At 41.3% G+C, this 12,271-nt stretch overlaps 1 protein-coding gene across 2 annotated transcripts in view; it reads left to right on the top strand.

The window, feature by feature from the left end:
- Positions 1 to 12,271, top strand: part of LOC148108121 (focal adhesion kinase 1-like) — a 78,421-nt gene that overhangs the window by 62,257 nt on the left and 3,893 nt on the right. For both annotated transcript variants that reach the window (XM_087853829.1, XM_087853828.1), the window contains 3 exons: positions 5,518 to 5,685; positions 6,948 to 10,150; positions 12,008 to 12,245. The gene's annotated coding sequence lies outside the window, so the exon portion shown is untranslated. The remainder of the gene's footprint in view (positions 1 to 5,517; positions 5,686 to 6,947; positions 10,151 to 12,007; positions 12,246 to 12,271) is intronic.

Below are 12,271 nucleotides of genomic sequence, written 5' to 3'. Positions count from 1 at the left end.
TCACACGGACTCTGTTACAGCTATTTAGCTCTGTCTTTGTAGTGAGAAAGGAGCCATGGACAGCACATAACGAAGAAGCGTGGCTGCGTTCCCGGGGAACTTTATTTAGGAAAGTCACTTGGCAGGCTGGATTTGGATGACAGGCCATACTTTGCAGGCCCTGATCTGTAGCAATGTTTTAAGCTCTTGGACGCCAGTGCTTACTATAAGACTAGATATGATTGACAAAGCTTGTAAATTTTGCACACGAGATAATGCTAAACTGATGTGGTTTTACCTTTATTGTGTAAACTGTTAATTTACTATATGGAAAGTTTTGTCTGCATCCATTATTGACATTGCACCGCTGGCAGAGGGTGCTCTAAATTCTGCATGCCATTTAGTCCTCACTCCAATCTAAATTCAGTTCTGAAGTAGCTTGGGCCAAGTAGGTAACTGCAGACTACTTATGACCGAACTTCTGAGACATCTTTGTGCCGTGAAGCCAAAAAACATTTTATTTACACCTTCTCATTATTCTTCATCAAATCTAATTTGAAAGCATGTATGTGAAATTTAAACTGTAAGGCTTGTGCATGTGAAAATACGAAGTAGAGATTCTTGAAGGGGCATGGGTTTTAACATTTGCATTCTATTGCCCTCTTGTGGTCAACGATGTATTGTTCTTTTTGGGGGGGGGCGGGATTTTTTTGTCTGTTCTTTTTTTTTTTTTAATTAATAATATTTTTTATTCTATTATGTTAGTCACCATTCAGTACATCCCTAGTTTTTGATGTAAATTTCCATGACTCATTACTTGCGTATAACACCCAGTGCACCATGCAATATGTGCCCTCCTTAATACCCATCACCAGTCTATCCCATTCCCCCACTCCCCTCCCCTCTGAAGCCCTGTTTGTTTCCCAGAGTCCATAGTCTCTCATGGTTCATTCCCCCTTCTGTTTACCCCCCCTTTCTTCTTCCCTTTCTTCTCCTACCGATCTTCCCGCTTCTTATGTTCCATAAATGAGTGAAACCATATGATAATTGTCTTTCTCTGTATTGTTCTTTTCAGGATGGCAAAATGTGACTTGTTTCCTAGTGATTTCGTTTTCAATTTTAAAGTGTTCAGAGACTATTTAATATTTAGGCCTAAAGGCCATTAAGGTTTAAAATGTGCATTCAGGAAGCTCATGTTCTCAGTGAGGGAGGTAAGATGTGTGTGTATGCACCAGAGAACAGTGCATGATGGAAGAAGGTCAGATGTCCATGGGTGTGGTGTCGAAATAAATGCTGACAAGGGGCCCCGAGCGCAGAGAGGCTCGTGGCAGGGGCTAACTGTGCAAGTGTCCTTGGCCTGGATGGTTTGGTAGGATGCAGGCAGTGGAAACAGATGGTAAGTGAGGGGAGACGAGGTTCAGTGGTGCTCAGGGCAGCCTCAGTTTACTGCTGCCCCCAGCAGGCAGGCTAGCAGTGAGTGGTAGAAGCTTCAGGTGGGGCAGTTCTGGTCTCGGGGTCACTCCGCTGGAAACTTGTCTTCTTACCAGTGTTTTTCTTACCTGTTGTGACCATTTGTAGGTCATGAAGTCAACGTATCAAAAGCCAGTCTTTTGGGGCGCTTGGGTGTCTCAGATGGTTAAGCGTCTGCCTTCGGCTCAGGTCATGATCTCCAGGTCCTGGGATCAAGCCCCACACTGGGCTCCCAGCTCAGCGAGGAGTCTGCTTCTCCCTCTCTCTCTCCCCCTGCTTGTGCTCTGTCTCTCTCTCCCAGATGAATAAATACAATCTTTAAAAAAAAGGCCAGTATTGTTTTAAAATAATGGAATAGAATAGAATAGGATGGACCGAAACATTTCAGAGTACCCTGCATATTCTAAGGATTAGTATTTCTTTGTAAACCTTCTAAAACAACATTTATTATCCAAATGCATATATGTTTCCGTAAAATGTCTTACTTAGGTTATGGGTCTGAAAAGTTCAAAGCACTGCTCTAAAGGTTATTTGTCGATTGTGTTGTTTTGTTGGTGTTGGTTTTGTTTTAAAAAATAACTTTATGTTTTAAAAAGTGAATGTTCATTAGACAAATAGAGTCCCAAGCCAATCACTCAAAATACTGCCATTAAGCAACCACTGTTGATGTTTGTAGAGTATCATTCCAGGTATTCCTACGTGCGTCTGTTTGACTGCCGGCCTGGCTAGCTAGAGAAGCAAATAAGAGCCTGGCAGAGCGGAGATGGGTAAGGCAGGATATAAACAGAGAGCAGCCTGGCAGACAGACAGGAAGGCTTACAGAGGAGCTGATGGACGTAAACTAACTCATCTAACACAAAGCCTTGCTTATAATAAAGTGTTAAATATCTCATGTAATTTATTGGATACCATACTAGAAGTGAAAAAGAGAATGGTTATATGGGTACAAAACGGTAGTAAGTGTATCAGGTGTTTATCCTTGCGATCCCAGGGCTGACTGAGAGCTGTAGCCACTGCCACCGCCCAGCGCCACAAGAGAGTGTCATACTACATATCCCTAGCCCAGGAAAAGATCAAAATTCAAAGTACAGTTTCTACTGACTATGCATGACTTTCGCACTGTCATAACGTTGAAAACTTCTGAGTTGAACTGTCCTAAGTTGAGGACCATCTGTATTGGAATTCCATATTATGAATATATTATTTATATGTGTACACATATATTATCTCTTTCATATTTATTATTTTACCCAGTTTTATTCTTTTATATATATATATGCATATATATTTTTTATCCAATTAGAGTTATCCAAATAATTACCTGTTTATTGCACTTTTATCTCTTCCTAAATCTCTGATCCAGAATTATTTTCCTTCTGCCTAAAGAATAACTTTTAGTATTTCCCTTAGGTCAGATCTCCTGGTAAAAGTTTTTCTCATTTCTGTATCTGAAAATTTCTCTATTTTGCTTTTGGTTTGGAAGTGCAGTTTTTCTGGATATTGAATTCTACCCGGGCATCTGTTCTCTCTTTGCGCATTGAATATTTGTTGCATTGTCTTTGAGAAGTCATGTGAGGTCACGTGGTTGCTCCTTTGGAGGAAATGTCTCTTTTTTCCTCTGGAAGCTTGTAAGATTTTCTGATTGTTCTTGGTTTTCAGCACTTTTACTGTAAGGTACTCTGTATTTACCCTGCTTGTTTGTGATTCTTGAGTGTGTGGATTGACATCTTTTACCAATTTTGGCAAAATTCTCGGGCATTCTCTCCTCAAATATCATTTCTGCCCTCTTTTGCTAATCTTCTTTCCTTGTGCCTCTGCAGCCAAGTATAGGAGCAGCTTTTCATTGTGTTCTTTCTCTTGCCTTCCTTTCTGAGTAGGCCGTCCTTTCGTCTCACCGTGCTTCACTCTGGGTGTTTCCTTTGGTTTTTTCATCCTGTTTTCAGCCATGTCCATTCTGTTGTCAGTCCATACCCACTGAGTTTTTCATTTTGGTTATTTTATTTTTCAATTCCATTTCCATTTCTTTTTGAAACTTTCTTTATCCTGATCTCCTATGTCTTTAAAGTATTGTCTGGTTTTTATTGTGGTGTTGTTAATGTTGACTTCTTTTCTCATATTTCTGATTTTTAATGAACATGCTACATATCATATTAACCAGACAGTTTGTACAAATCATTTGGATTTTACTGTGACCTTATTTTCCTACAGAGAACATTTCTCTTTGCTTCTTAGGAGGAGGATAACATGATATACCTTTGATTTTGGATTTGGATTACCTCATTGTCTACATTTGTCCAAACTCATCACATGGTCCACTTAACATTTGTGCATTTCCTGATTTATAAATTTTATGTAAAGTAATTTTGTAAAGAAATTTTGAACTCTAAGGAAGTGATATGCATGTTGAAATGTTTAGGGGTGAAATGTACTGATGTTTGCAGATTTCTTTGCAATGCATCAAAAATAAAATGGGTTGAAAGAAGGATAAATAGGGGTGGGTTGATAGGTATGTGGTAAGCAAATCTAGCAAATGCTAATGGTAGAATCTAGGCGGCAGTACATGGTATTCACTTTAAAGTATTTCTACTTTATTGTATGGGTGAAAATATTTGTAATACAATTTGGAACAACATTAGAGTGGGACACCATTGTAGTTTGTCATACTCTTCTTTGTCTTTGTTGATCTTTCTTGAGATACAAGTCAGAATATTTGTCACATTGATATGTTACCTTCTTGTTATAACACAGACTCCTCTATTCTGGAATTTGATGTGACATCGATGGAAATGTATATATTGCATGAATCCTTGTTACACTAAAGTCTGCCTGTCATTGGATCCTGTAGCGTGAACATTAAGGACAGTATGAAATCTCTGAATCTTGAGATTTCAAGACCTAGAATCATCGCTAACTTACTTTGTAACCTTGGGAAAATATCTCATGTGTTCTGAGCCTCAGCTTAATTTTTCATTTATGGAATGAAAACACTTCTGTAGTATTGAGTTCCTCTCCTTTGTGTTTACCCCTCAGTCAGAAATATTCCTTAGAGCTAATACTCAAAAGGCAAATACATTTCTCCTTTACCGTTTTGTTTATATGTTTGGACTCTTACATTAAATCAGAAGTCTTACATGCATATGTGTAAAGAGAGTCTGTAATGTTCAAAAGTTCATGGGGTGCTGTGTGGCTCAGTCGGCTAAAGTCTGACTCTTGGTTTTGGCTCAGGCAGTGATCTCAGCATCATGGTATTGAGCCCCGTGTCAGGCTCTGTGCTCAGTGCTGGAGTCTGCTTGCTCTCTCCCTCATCCTCTGCCCTTCCCCTGCTGGGCACATGCTCTCTCTCTCTCTCTCTCTCTCTCTCAAATAAATGTGAGAAATCGGAAAAAAGAAAGTTCACATCAATGTGCACAGTGCTACAGCTGGCCAGAGGCTCTCCTTCATGTGTTTTCTGCGAGCGGCATTCACTAGCATACCAGTGAGCACAGACACCTGAGTACAGTCTTGACTCATTGGTATGCTGGTGAATGTGGGCTCCCAGAAAGGGATGGTAAGGTGGAAGGGAGGGGCGAAAAAGAAGGAAGGAAGAGAAAGACAAAGGGGAAGAAAAAAGAACGGCTCCAGTTATTAGCCAACTTCTGTGGTGTAAATAATCCTCCCGTCACCAGCACGACATCCCTGCACATGGAGTTAGCGGAGGTGTGACAGTTGGCTGCAGCTGGCTGCAGTAGTCTGTCTGTTGTCTTATACTCAGTTTCTAATTCATTGGGCTGTACAACTGTTATGGTTTATGTAGCCACTTAAAGTATCTGTGTAGGCGTGCGTGTTGGCTCTTTTTGTGAAAAAAATATTCAGAATACAGAAGTTCTTTGTAAATTGCATGACATTTTCTGGCCCAATTGAAAATGCCTTTTTTCTTCAGCAAGTTTGGTGTGCACAAAAATATCTGGCTCCGTATGTTTCAGAGGAAAGTCCGAACTTGGTGGTGGTGATTAGAAATGTCTGTTATGCGTCTGTTACAGTGATCTGAGCAGGTGTGGAGTTAAAGGGAGTCTTCTCTTTTTATTTTAGGCGTTTTTGTTGCCTTCCTGTGACATCGCTGTAACAAGGAAGGTAGTTCCAGTGTACAGAAAGTGGATCCTCCAGGACAAACCTGTGTTCATGGAAGAACCAGATAAAAAAGAAGCTGCCCTAGAAGATGCTGAAAAATTAGGATTTTCAGAGACTGACAGCAAAGAGGTAATACGTTGTCGCTTGTTTCAGTTGGGAGTACACATATTTTAGCAAAGTCTACCCGATCGGGCGAGGGTGCCAGTCAGTGGGGCACAGGCCAGCGGGGCTCTTTTATCGTAGTTGCTGCTCTCCAGTTGCTGAGTTCCGTGAGGACCTGCTTCAGTGAGGCTGCTTCTGGGCTGTCTTCAGGATCATTGGTCACCTCCTTCCCCTCAGGCTAGGTCCGGCTGTGCATGGCAGCTTCGTCATTCACTGTGGCGGCAGAGTTGTTTTATGAACCATCGTATGTTCACACGTCTGCGTATGAGACTAAAAATGTCACTGCCGTATTGGTATTGACATGTTTAAACAAATAGCATTTGAGAAACTAAATTTAGAATGTTTTGGCAGTCTTGTCTTGTGCAGTGGCCTGCCCAGAGCAGCCGAAAGGACTAACCCAATAATGAGTGCTATCTCCTCTCTTAAGAAGCCTCACTTCAGGGCTGGGTGCTGTCCTCAGAGTGAGTGCTGCTGGAATGGAACTTTTCGTCCTGGTTAGGTAAAGCTAGAGGCTGGAAAAACCTAAAACGACACAGTGGGATCTCTTCCTGAAACAAAATATCTGTCATGTTTCTATTTCTGGCATGCTGTTTTGAAACTAGTCTGAGTAATTATTTTTTTTAAAGATTTTTATTTATTTATGCGACAGAGAGACAGCCAGCGAGAGAGGGAACATAGCAGGGGAGTGGGAGAGGAAGAAGCAGGCTCCCAGCGGAGGAGCCCAATGTGGGACTCGATCCCGGAACACCGGGATCACGCCCTGAGCCTAACGCAGACACTTAAGCACTATGCTACCCAGGCGCCCCTGAGAAATTATTTCTAAAAGTGGGTGTTGCAGCAATTAACAACAAACATTTAAGACTATTTGTAATCAAAGGCATATCACTTTTAAATATCTATATTAATTCCATAATTTTTGATTTTTTAATATTGGTGAAATCATTTTAATAACTGGTCATGAGGTCAAAACGAATAGATAAGCAAATGGAATTTATCACACATTTTAAAGGTCTGTTTTAGAGACTCATTCAGTCACTGGACCTGTGTTTATTTCTTCAGCACATACTAAACACTAGGCACTGTTTGAGATGCTGGAGGTGGTGAACAAAATGGAAAAAAGACTCGCCCTTCTAAAATCTCTATTCTCATGAACTTTGGTGAGTGTAAGGAATTAAATATGTGAACATGTACTTCTTCCCCCTCCGTTAACTGGTTTTTATCTCCTAAAGACCTCATCTGACGGTTCTCGTCATAAGCGATCTTCCAGTTGGGGACGAACATACTCCTTCACGGGTGCAGTGAGCAGAGGATGTGTGACGCAAGAAGAAAATAAGAACAGGAAAGCCGGGGCCCAGGCTATGCTGCAGGTACGTGGCTGGCCGGAAACATAAAGACCTCCGGTTGGAGTCCATTTGAACATTTTGTTTATTGTGATAGCATCATTAAAGTACAGTGATATTTGTATCTACCTGTCAGTAAACAGCTCTTAAGTTCTCATTCTGAGTTTTCTTCCTGACCGCTCATCTTCAGTTTGTAAAGATTCTTTTCTAGTCGAAGGAGACCTATGAGCCGGTTGCAGGTTTTTGAGAGGGATTATTACGCAGTGAATGTGAAATGACCGAGATCCAAATCTTAAAAAGCATGTCCTGAACACATATGGGGAGTTAGTCCGTCATCTGGACTCTAATTTGCAAGACAAGCATGGTGATTCTATAATCCCATAAAGAATATTCTTCTTAAAAATTGCCTGTTTGATGATAAATGCTGTACTTTTTAAATCTTTATCTATATGAATATACAAAATAGAACCAGTGCCATTTGGGAACATTGGAAAGAACAGCTTTGGCTGATCACTTAATCTTCCCAGACCTCAGGATTTTACCTCAAAAATGGGGATTGGGAGATTGATTACCTCTTGGCTCCCATCTAGGTGGAAGGTTGTTAGGTCTCTAAGTGAAAACACAGAATGCCCCTTTTTCCCCTGCTCCCTGGCGCCCACCCTCTACCCCATATCCACCTGAGCTAGCATAGGCATAGCTTGCCTGTTGCCCAATTTTCAATGACATGCTTTTGTCATCCATCTCTCAGTAGGATTCCTTGTCATGGTATCCTTTTTGCTTTCAGGTTCATTAGCAGTTTAATACTCTGTAACTATTGAATCTTCTCATTTTTCAGTGAAAATCAGCAAATAATTGGAAATCAACTTGAAACAAAATGAAGATGATTTTACTTGAGTAGCTTCAGAGAACTCTGGTGCCAGTTGTTAGGAAAATCTGTGCCCTCACCAGAGAAGTGCATGCCGGAGTCCCTAGCCTGTGTCCCTTGGTATTCCTTGTCCTCCAAGTGGATTGCCATATGCCATCCTCAGCCATCCCACTGCCAGTATCTCCCTAGGTTCAGGAGAGTATTAATTTGTTTTCTGAAAGGATCAGTTACATCGACTTGGCCAGACCAAGAAAAAATACTTTCCACTTGATTGTAGCACAACAGTGTTCAAAAATGTTTAGTTTGGATTCTAATAGCTGTGTTTGTTCTCTTTGTATCCAGTATCTTTGGTCCTTTCCTTGGTTCATTAGGAAAAAGTGGCCAAGTACAGGTTGAATAAGCTAGTACTCTTCTCCAGTTGCTGTTGAGAGGTACAATTTGGACGTATTAATTTCTTTTTAATTTTTACCTTAACCAGTACTGACATGGTAGTGAGAAAGATTCATGGAGTTGGCGTTTTGATCTTTTTAAAAAAGAAAATGAGCGGAGAATATAATATATGAAGACTCCTCACTTTTACTTGGGAGTATGCAAAGTTTCCAATTCACATCAAGAAACCAAATACCTTGAGGGAAAGATCTGTCTTGCAGCAGATCGTCTATGCCCTACGTCTTCCAAACACATGGCCGCGAGGGGCAGCTGGGTGGCTCAGTCGGTTAAGCCTCCGACTCTTGATCTCTCAGCTCAGGTCTTGATCTCAGTCAGGGTAGTAAAAAAATAAAGTGGCCACTAAAATTATACTACCACTGCTAGAGTTGGTTAGTCAAAAAGTTCTTTGTTTTCCTTTTTCCCACTTGAAAGCTAGGAAAGTCTTCACAATTGCTGTTATCATCTGTTACCAATTATTACAGTGCTTATTTAGTAATTCTTTCTAGAAAAGTAGGCCCTGACACCTTTTTAATCTTGCACAAGATAATCTTAGAGGCTGTCAATATCTAAATTCACCCACTTGACTTTTGAGCATGTTTATTTTAATTTCTTCAGTCCGTTTGTGCATCTATTTTAAGATGTTGTGTTGATAGATTTCATTCCCAGGTGAGCCAGAGAATTCTGTTTGTTCCCAGATCCTTTGAATTTGTACTGCTGAACACAAGGGAGACTTAAGAAGGCATAGGATCTAGGTAGATGGTACCCATCCACCTTCATCACCAGACTGACAACTCAGTCTCCTAAACTGAAGGGTCACTGGAGTCGTCTGTGTCAGTAGTAACACAGTGGTAACTTTACTGTAGTGCCCCTAAGCAGTCACTTACGACTACGTAACAGGCCACATCTGTGCGTCTCACAATTTTCTACTGAAACACCCCTGACAGGAACTTGTACCCCAAAGGTCTGAGGTAGAGTGTAGAGCTGTTGGCTGGTCATCTAAGTTTTTTTAAATCTGTTTTTATCTCAAGAATTCACATAGGTTTTATATCCTACTGCCTAATATCGTTCTCCTAGTCAAGGTATATGCACCTGGAAGCTATGTACTGTTGACCATGTGGCCTTGCCGGTTTCCTGCCTCCCTACAGCTACTAGAGATCTGCGCCCGTGTTGGGTGGTGCTGGCCGTGCTTCCTACCTGCAAAGTTCATGTGCTGGGAGATTTCACAGCAATCAGATGGTTTTTCCCAGCCACTGTCTGACCACTGCTCCTCTTCCTCTCCCCGTCCCCGACCCCAAAATTTCTCACCCAGAAGCAGTGATCCTATCTTACTGTTTTCCCCTTTTCTTTTGAGGTAATGTAAAAAGAAGTCTTCAGAAACTTTTCTGATTCATAAATTTTCTAAAGTTGCACTATTAATTTGTATTAATAATTTTTTTCTAGGAAAGGTCTTTCAAGTGTGTCAGGTGATTCTAAGAGAAGCATTTTAAAAAATCTTGAGTATGTGTTGGTACCACTTGCCTTAGTTGAAATGACTCCAAGGTGATTGTTTAGTAGAGGGAAATTAATATCATTATCTTTAAGAAAAATTTGTTCAGATTTATGTGTTTAGTTCCATTTATATGTTTACTGTAAAATTTGTTGATTTCAAGGTATTTTTGACAAATGCAGCAAACGTCTTTTTGTTGGAACCATGTCCTGAAGTTCCCATGCTCTTAAGAGAACAAGCTGATGCCTGTAAAGCTGTTTTGATTATTTGTAGGTGCATGATAATGGAGCTTACAATGAATAAAAAGACATGGTAAGTTTATTTCAAATTCATTAATTCTGTAAAACATGTTTCTGTTTTTCAACATAATAATTAGAACGTGAAAGCCTCCACTTACTGATGGCTTTACAAAGTGAACAGTAAGATGATAATCAATCTTCTGTAACAGTTTCTGTGAATTATGAAGAAGGTAAGTATCCAGCACTTTGATAGTTTATTTTTATTATTGGCTTTAAAAATGTTACTGAATGAAAAGTAGTCATATTACTTAATAGTAGATTTTTCCATTTTAAATTGTCATCAGACTGCTTTGTGGAAAAGCAATGCAACTGGTGTTTTCTATCATTCTTCATAAGCCCAGGAGCGGTTGTTAATTGCTCTGAAATGCTGTTAACTGATTTTTATTGCTTCCAATTTGAAGCTTTGAATTCACTTTGGAAAACCAATTATCTGAAATGACAGACTGTCAGAATGACCGAATAATAGTACCGTCAAACATATAGTGGCATCATGAAAATGTGCTTATGCGAAATGTTTTCTTTTTTCTCCTTTGTTTTTGTTTGGTGTCTCTGTGTTTATAATACCCCGAAAGTACACAGTGCTGTGGGTTTTTCCCATGCCCCCGTCCCATGATGAGCACATCACTCCAGCTTAGGAGGTGCTTTCAGATGTTGTCAGCAACAGAGACCTCAGAGCCACTCTGTAACCCTCTTTCTTCATGCCCCTCAGTTCTAGTTGTAAAATGCCTCTCCAGCCTGTCCTTTACGTGTTCCTCCCACCCATCGCTGCCCTGGGGCGGCCTGGCTGGGTCAGCCCTGCTGTCAGTGGGCTTTGGCCTCTGTGCTCAGTGCTCAGGGCTGCTACAAACCAGCTCTGGTGGCCACTTCCCTCCTGGAAGTCCTCAGTGGGGCCCCGTTACCACACCTGTGTTCTGGATGCTTTTTCTTTTCTTTTTTTTTTAAGTTTTATTTATTTATTTAACACAGATAGAGACAGCCAGCGAGAGAGGGAACACAAGCAGGGGGAGTGGGAGAGTAAGAAGCAGGCTCACAGTGGAGGAGCCCGATGCGGGGCTCGATCCCATCATGCTGGGATCACGCCCTGAGCCGAAGGCAGACGCCTAACCGCTGTGCCACCCAGGCGTCCCCTGGATGCTTTTTCTGGATGTCCTTGAGTCAGCACTAAAGGGAAAGCTCTGTGTGCACCTGGTGGAAAGCATAGAAATGAGGCAGGACTGACCTGGCAGGGGCCCCTAGGGCTGTGGAGTCCAGCCTTTTCCTTTCTCCCATGAAGGGAGGGTGGGCCCAAAGGAATCCCATCAGGTAGCAAGTTCACTGGTACAGAAACCACAGGAATCAAAATGATTATTTTAGGATGTAAATTCCAGGGGCGCCTGGGTGGATCAGTCGTTGGGCATCTGCCTTCGGCTCAGGGCGTGATCCCGGTGTTCAGGGATCAAGCCCCGCATCAGGCTCCTCTGATGGGAGCCTGCTTCTTCCTCTTCCACTCCCCCTGCTTGTGTTCCCTCTCTCGCTGGCTGTCTCTCTCTCTCTCTGTCAAATACATAAATAAAATCTTAAAAAAAAAAAAGAAGTAGAATAGTTGTTATACCGAGAGTTTTGTCTTCTCCCAAGTTACAGCCAGGACCAGCTGCAGACACCAGGGGATTTTGAACCAGTAGTTTTGTTCATGATAATAGCTGATTTCTCCGTAGCTCAGATCCTGATTACAGTTGATCAAATAAATTTTGAGACGCTAAAAGAAAATCAAGATCAAGTGCTTTTTATTTTAAAGTTCATTTTATTCCTAGTAATTTAAAATATTTTGTTAAAACTCATTCTTCTTCCAAATGAGGGTGATTCAGTTCTCTTGTTGGCTCGTTGGTTTTAGACGCTCATGGTGGCGTGGATCCGAGCAAACCTGTGTGTGTACATTTCTCGAGAGCTCTGGGATGACTTCCTTGGTGTGCTGGCCTCCCTCACGGAATGGGAAGAACTCATAAACGAGTGGGCCAACGTCATGGACTCCTAGACAGCAGTGCTGGCGAGAACTGCTTACGGAGTTGAGATGACAAACCTACCTCTAGACAAACTAAGTGAACAAAAGGAAAAGAAGCAGCGAGACAAAGGTACTTCTACTCTTACAGAGGAATAC

The sequence above is a fragment of the Ursus americanus genome, chromosome 22 (assembly GCF_024610735.1).
Source record: "Ursus americanus isolate L20-20 chromosome 22, mUrsAme1.1.p, whole genome shotgun sequence".
In the NCBI taxonomy this organism is placed as follows: Eukaryota; Metazoa; Chordata; class Mammalia; order Carnivora; family Ursidae; genus Ursus; species Ursus americanus.
This window is presented reverse-complemented; position numbering and strand designations above follow the sequence as displayed.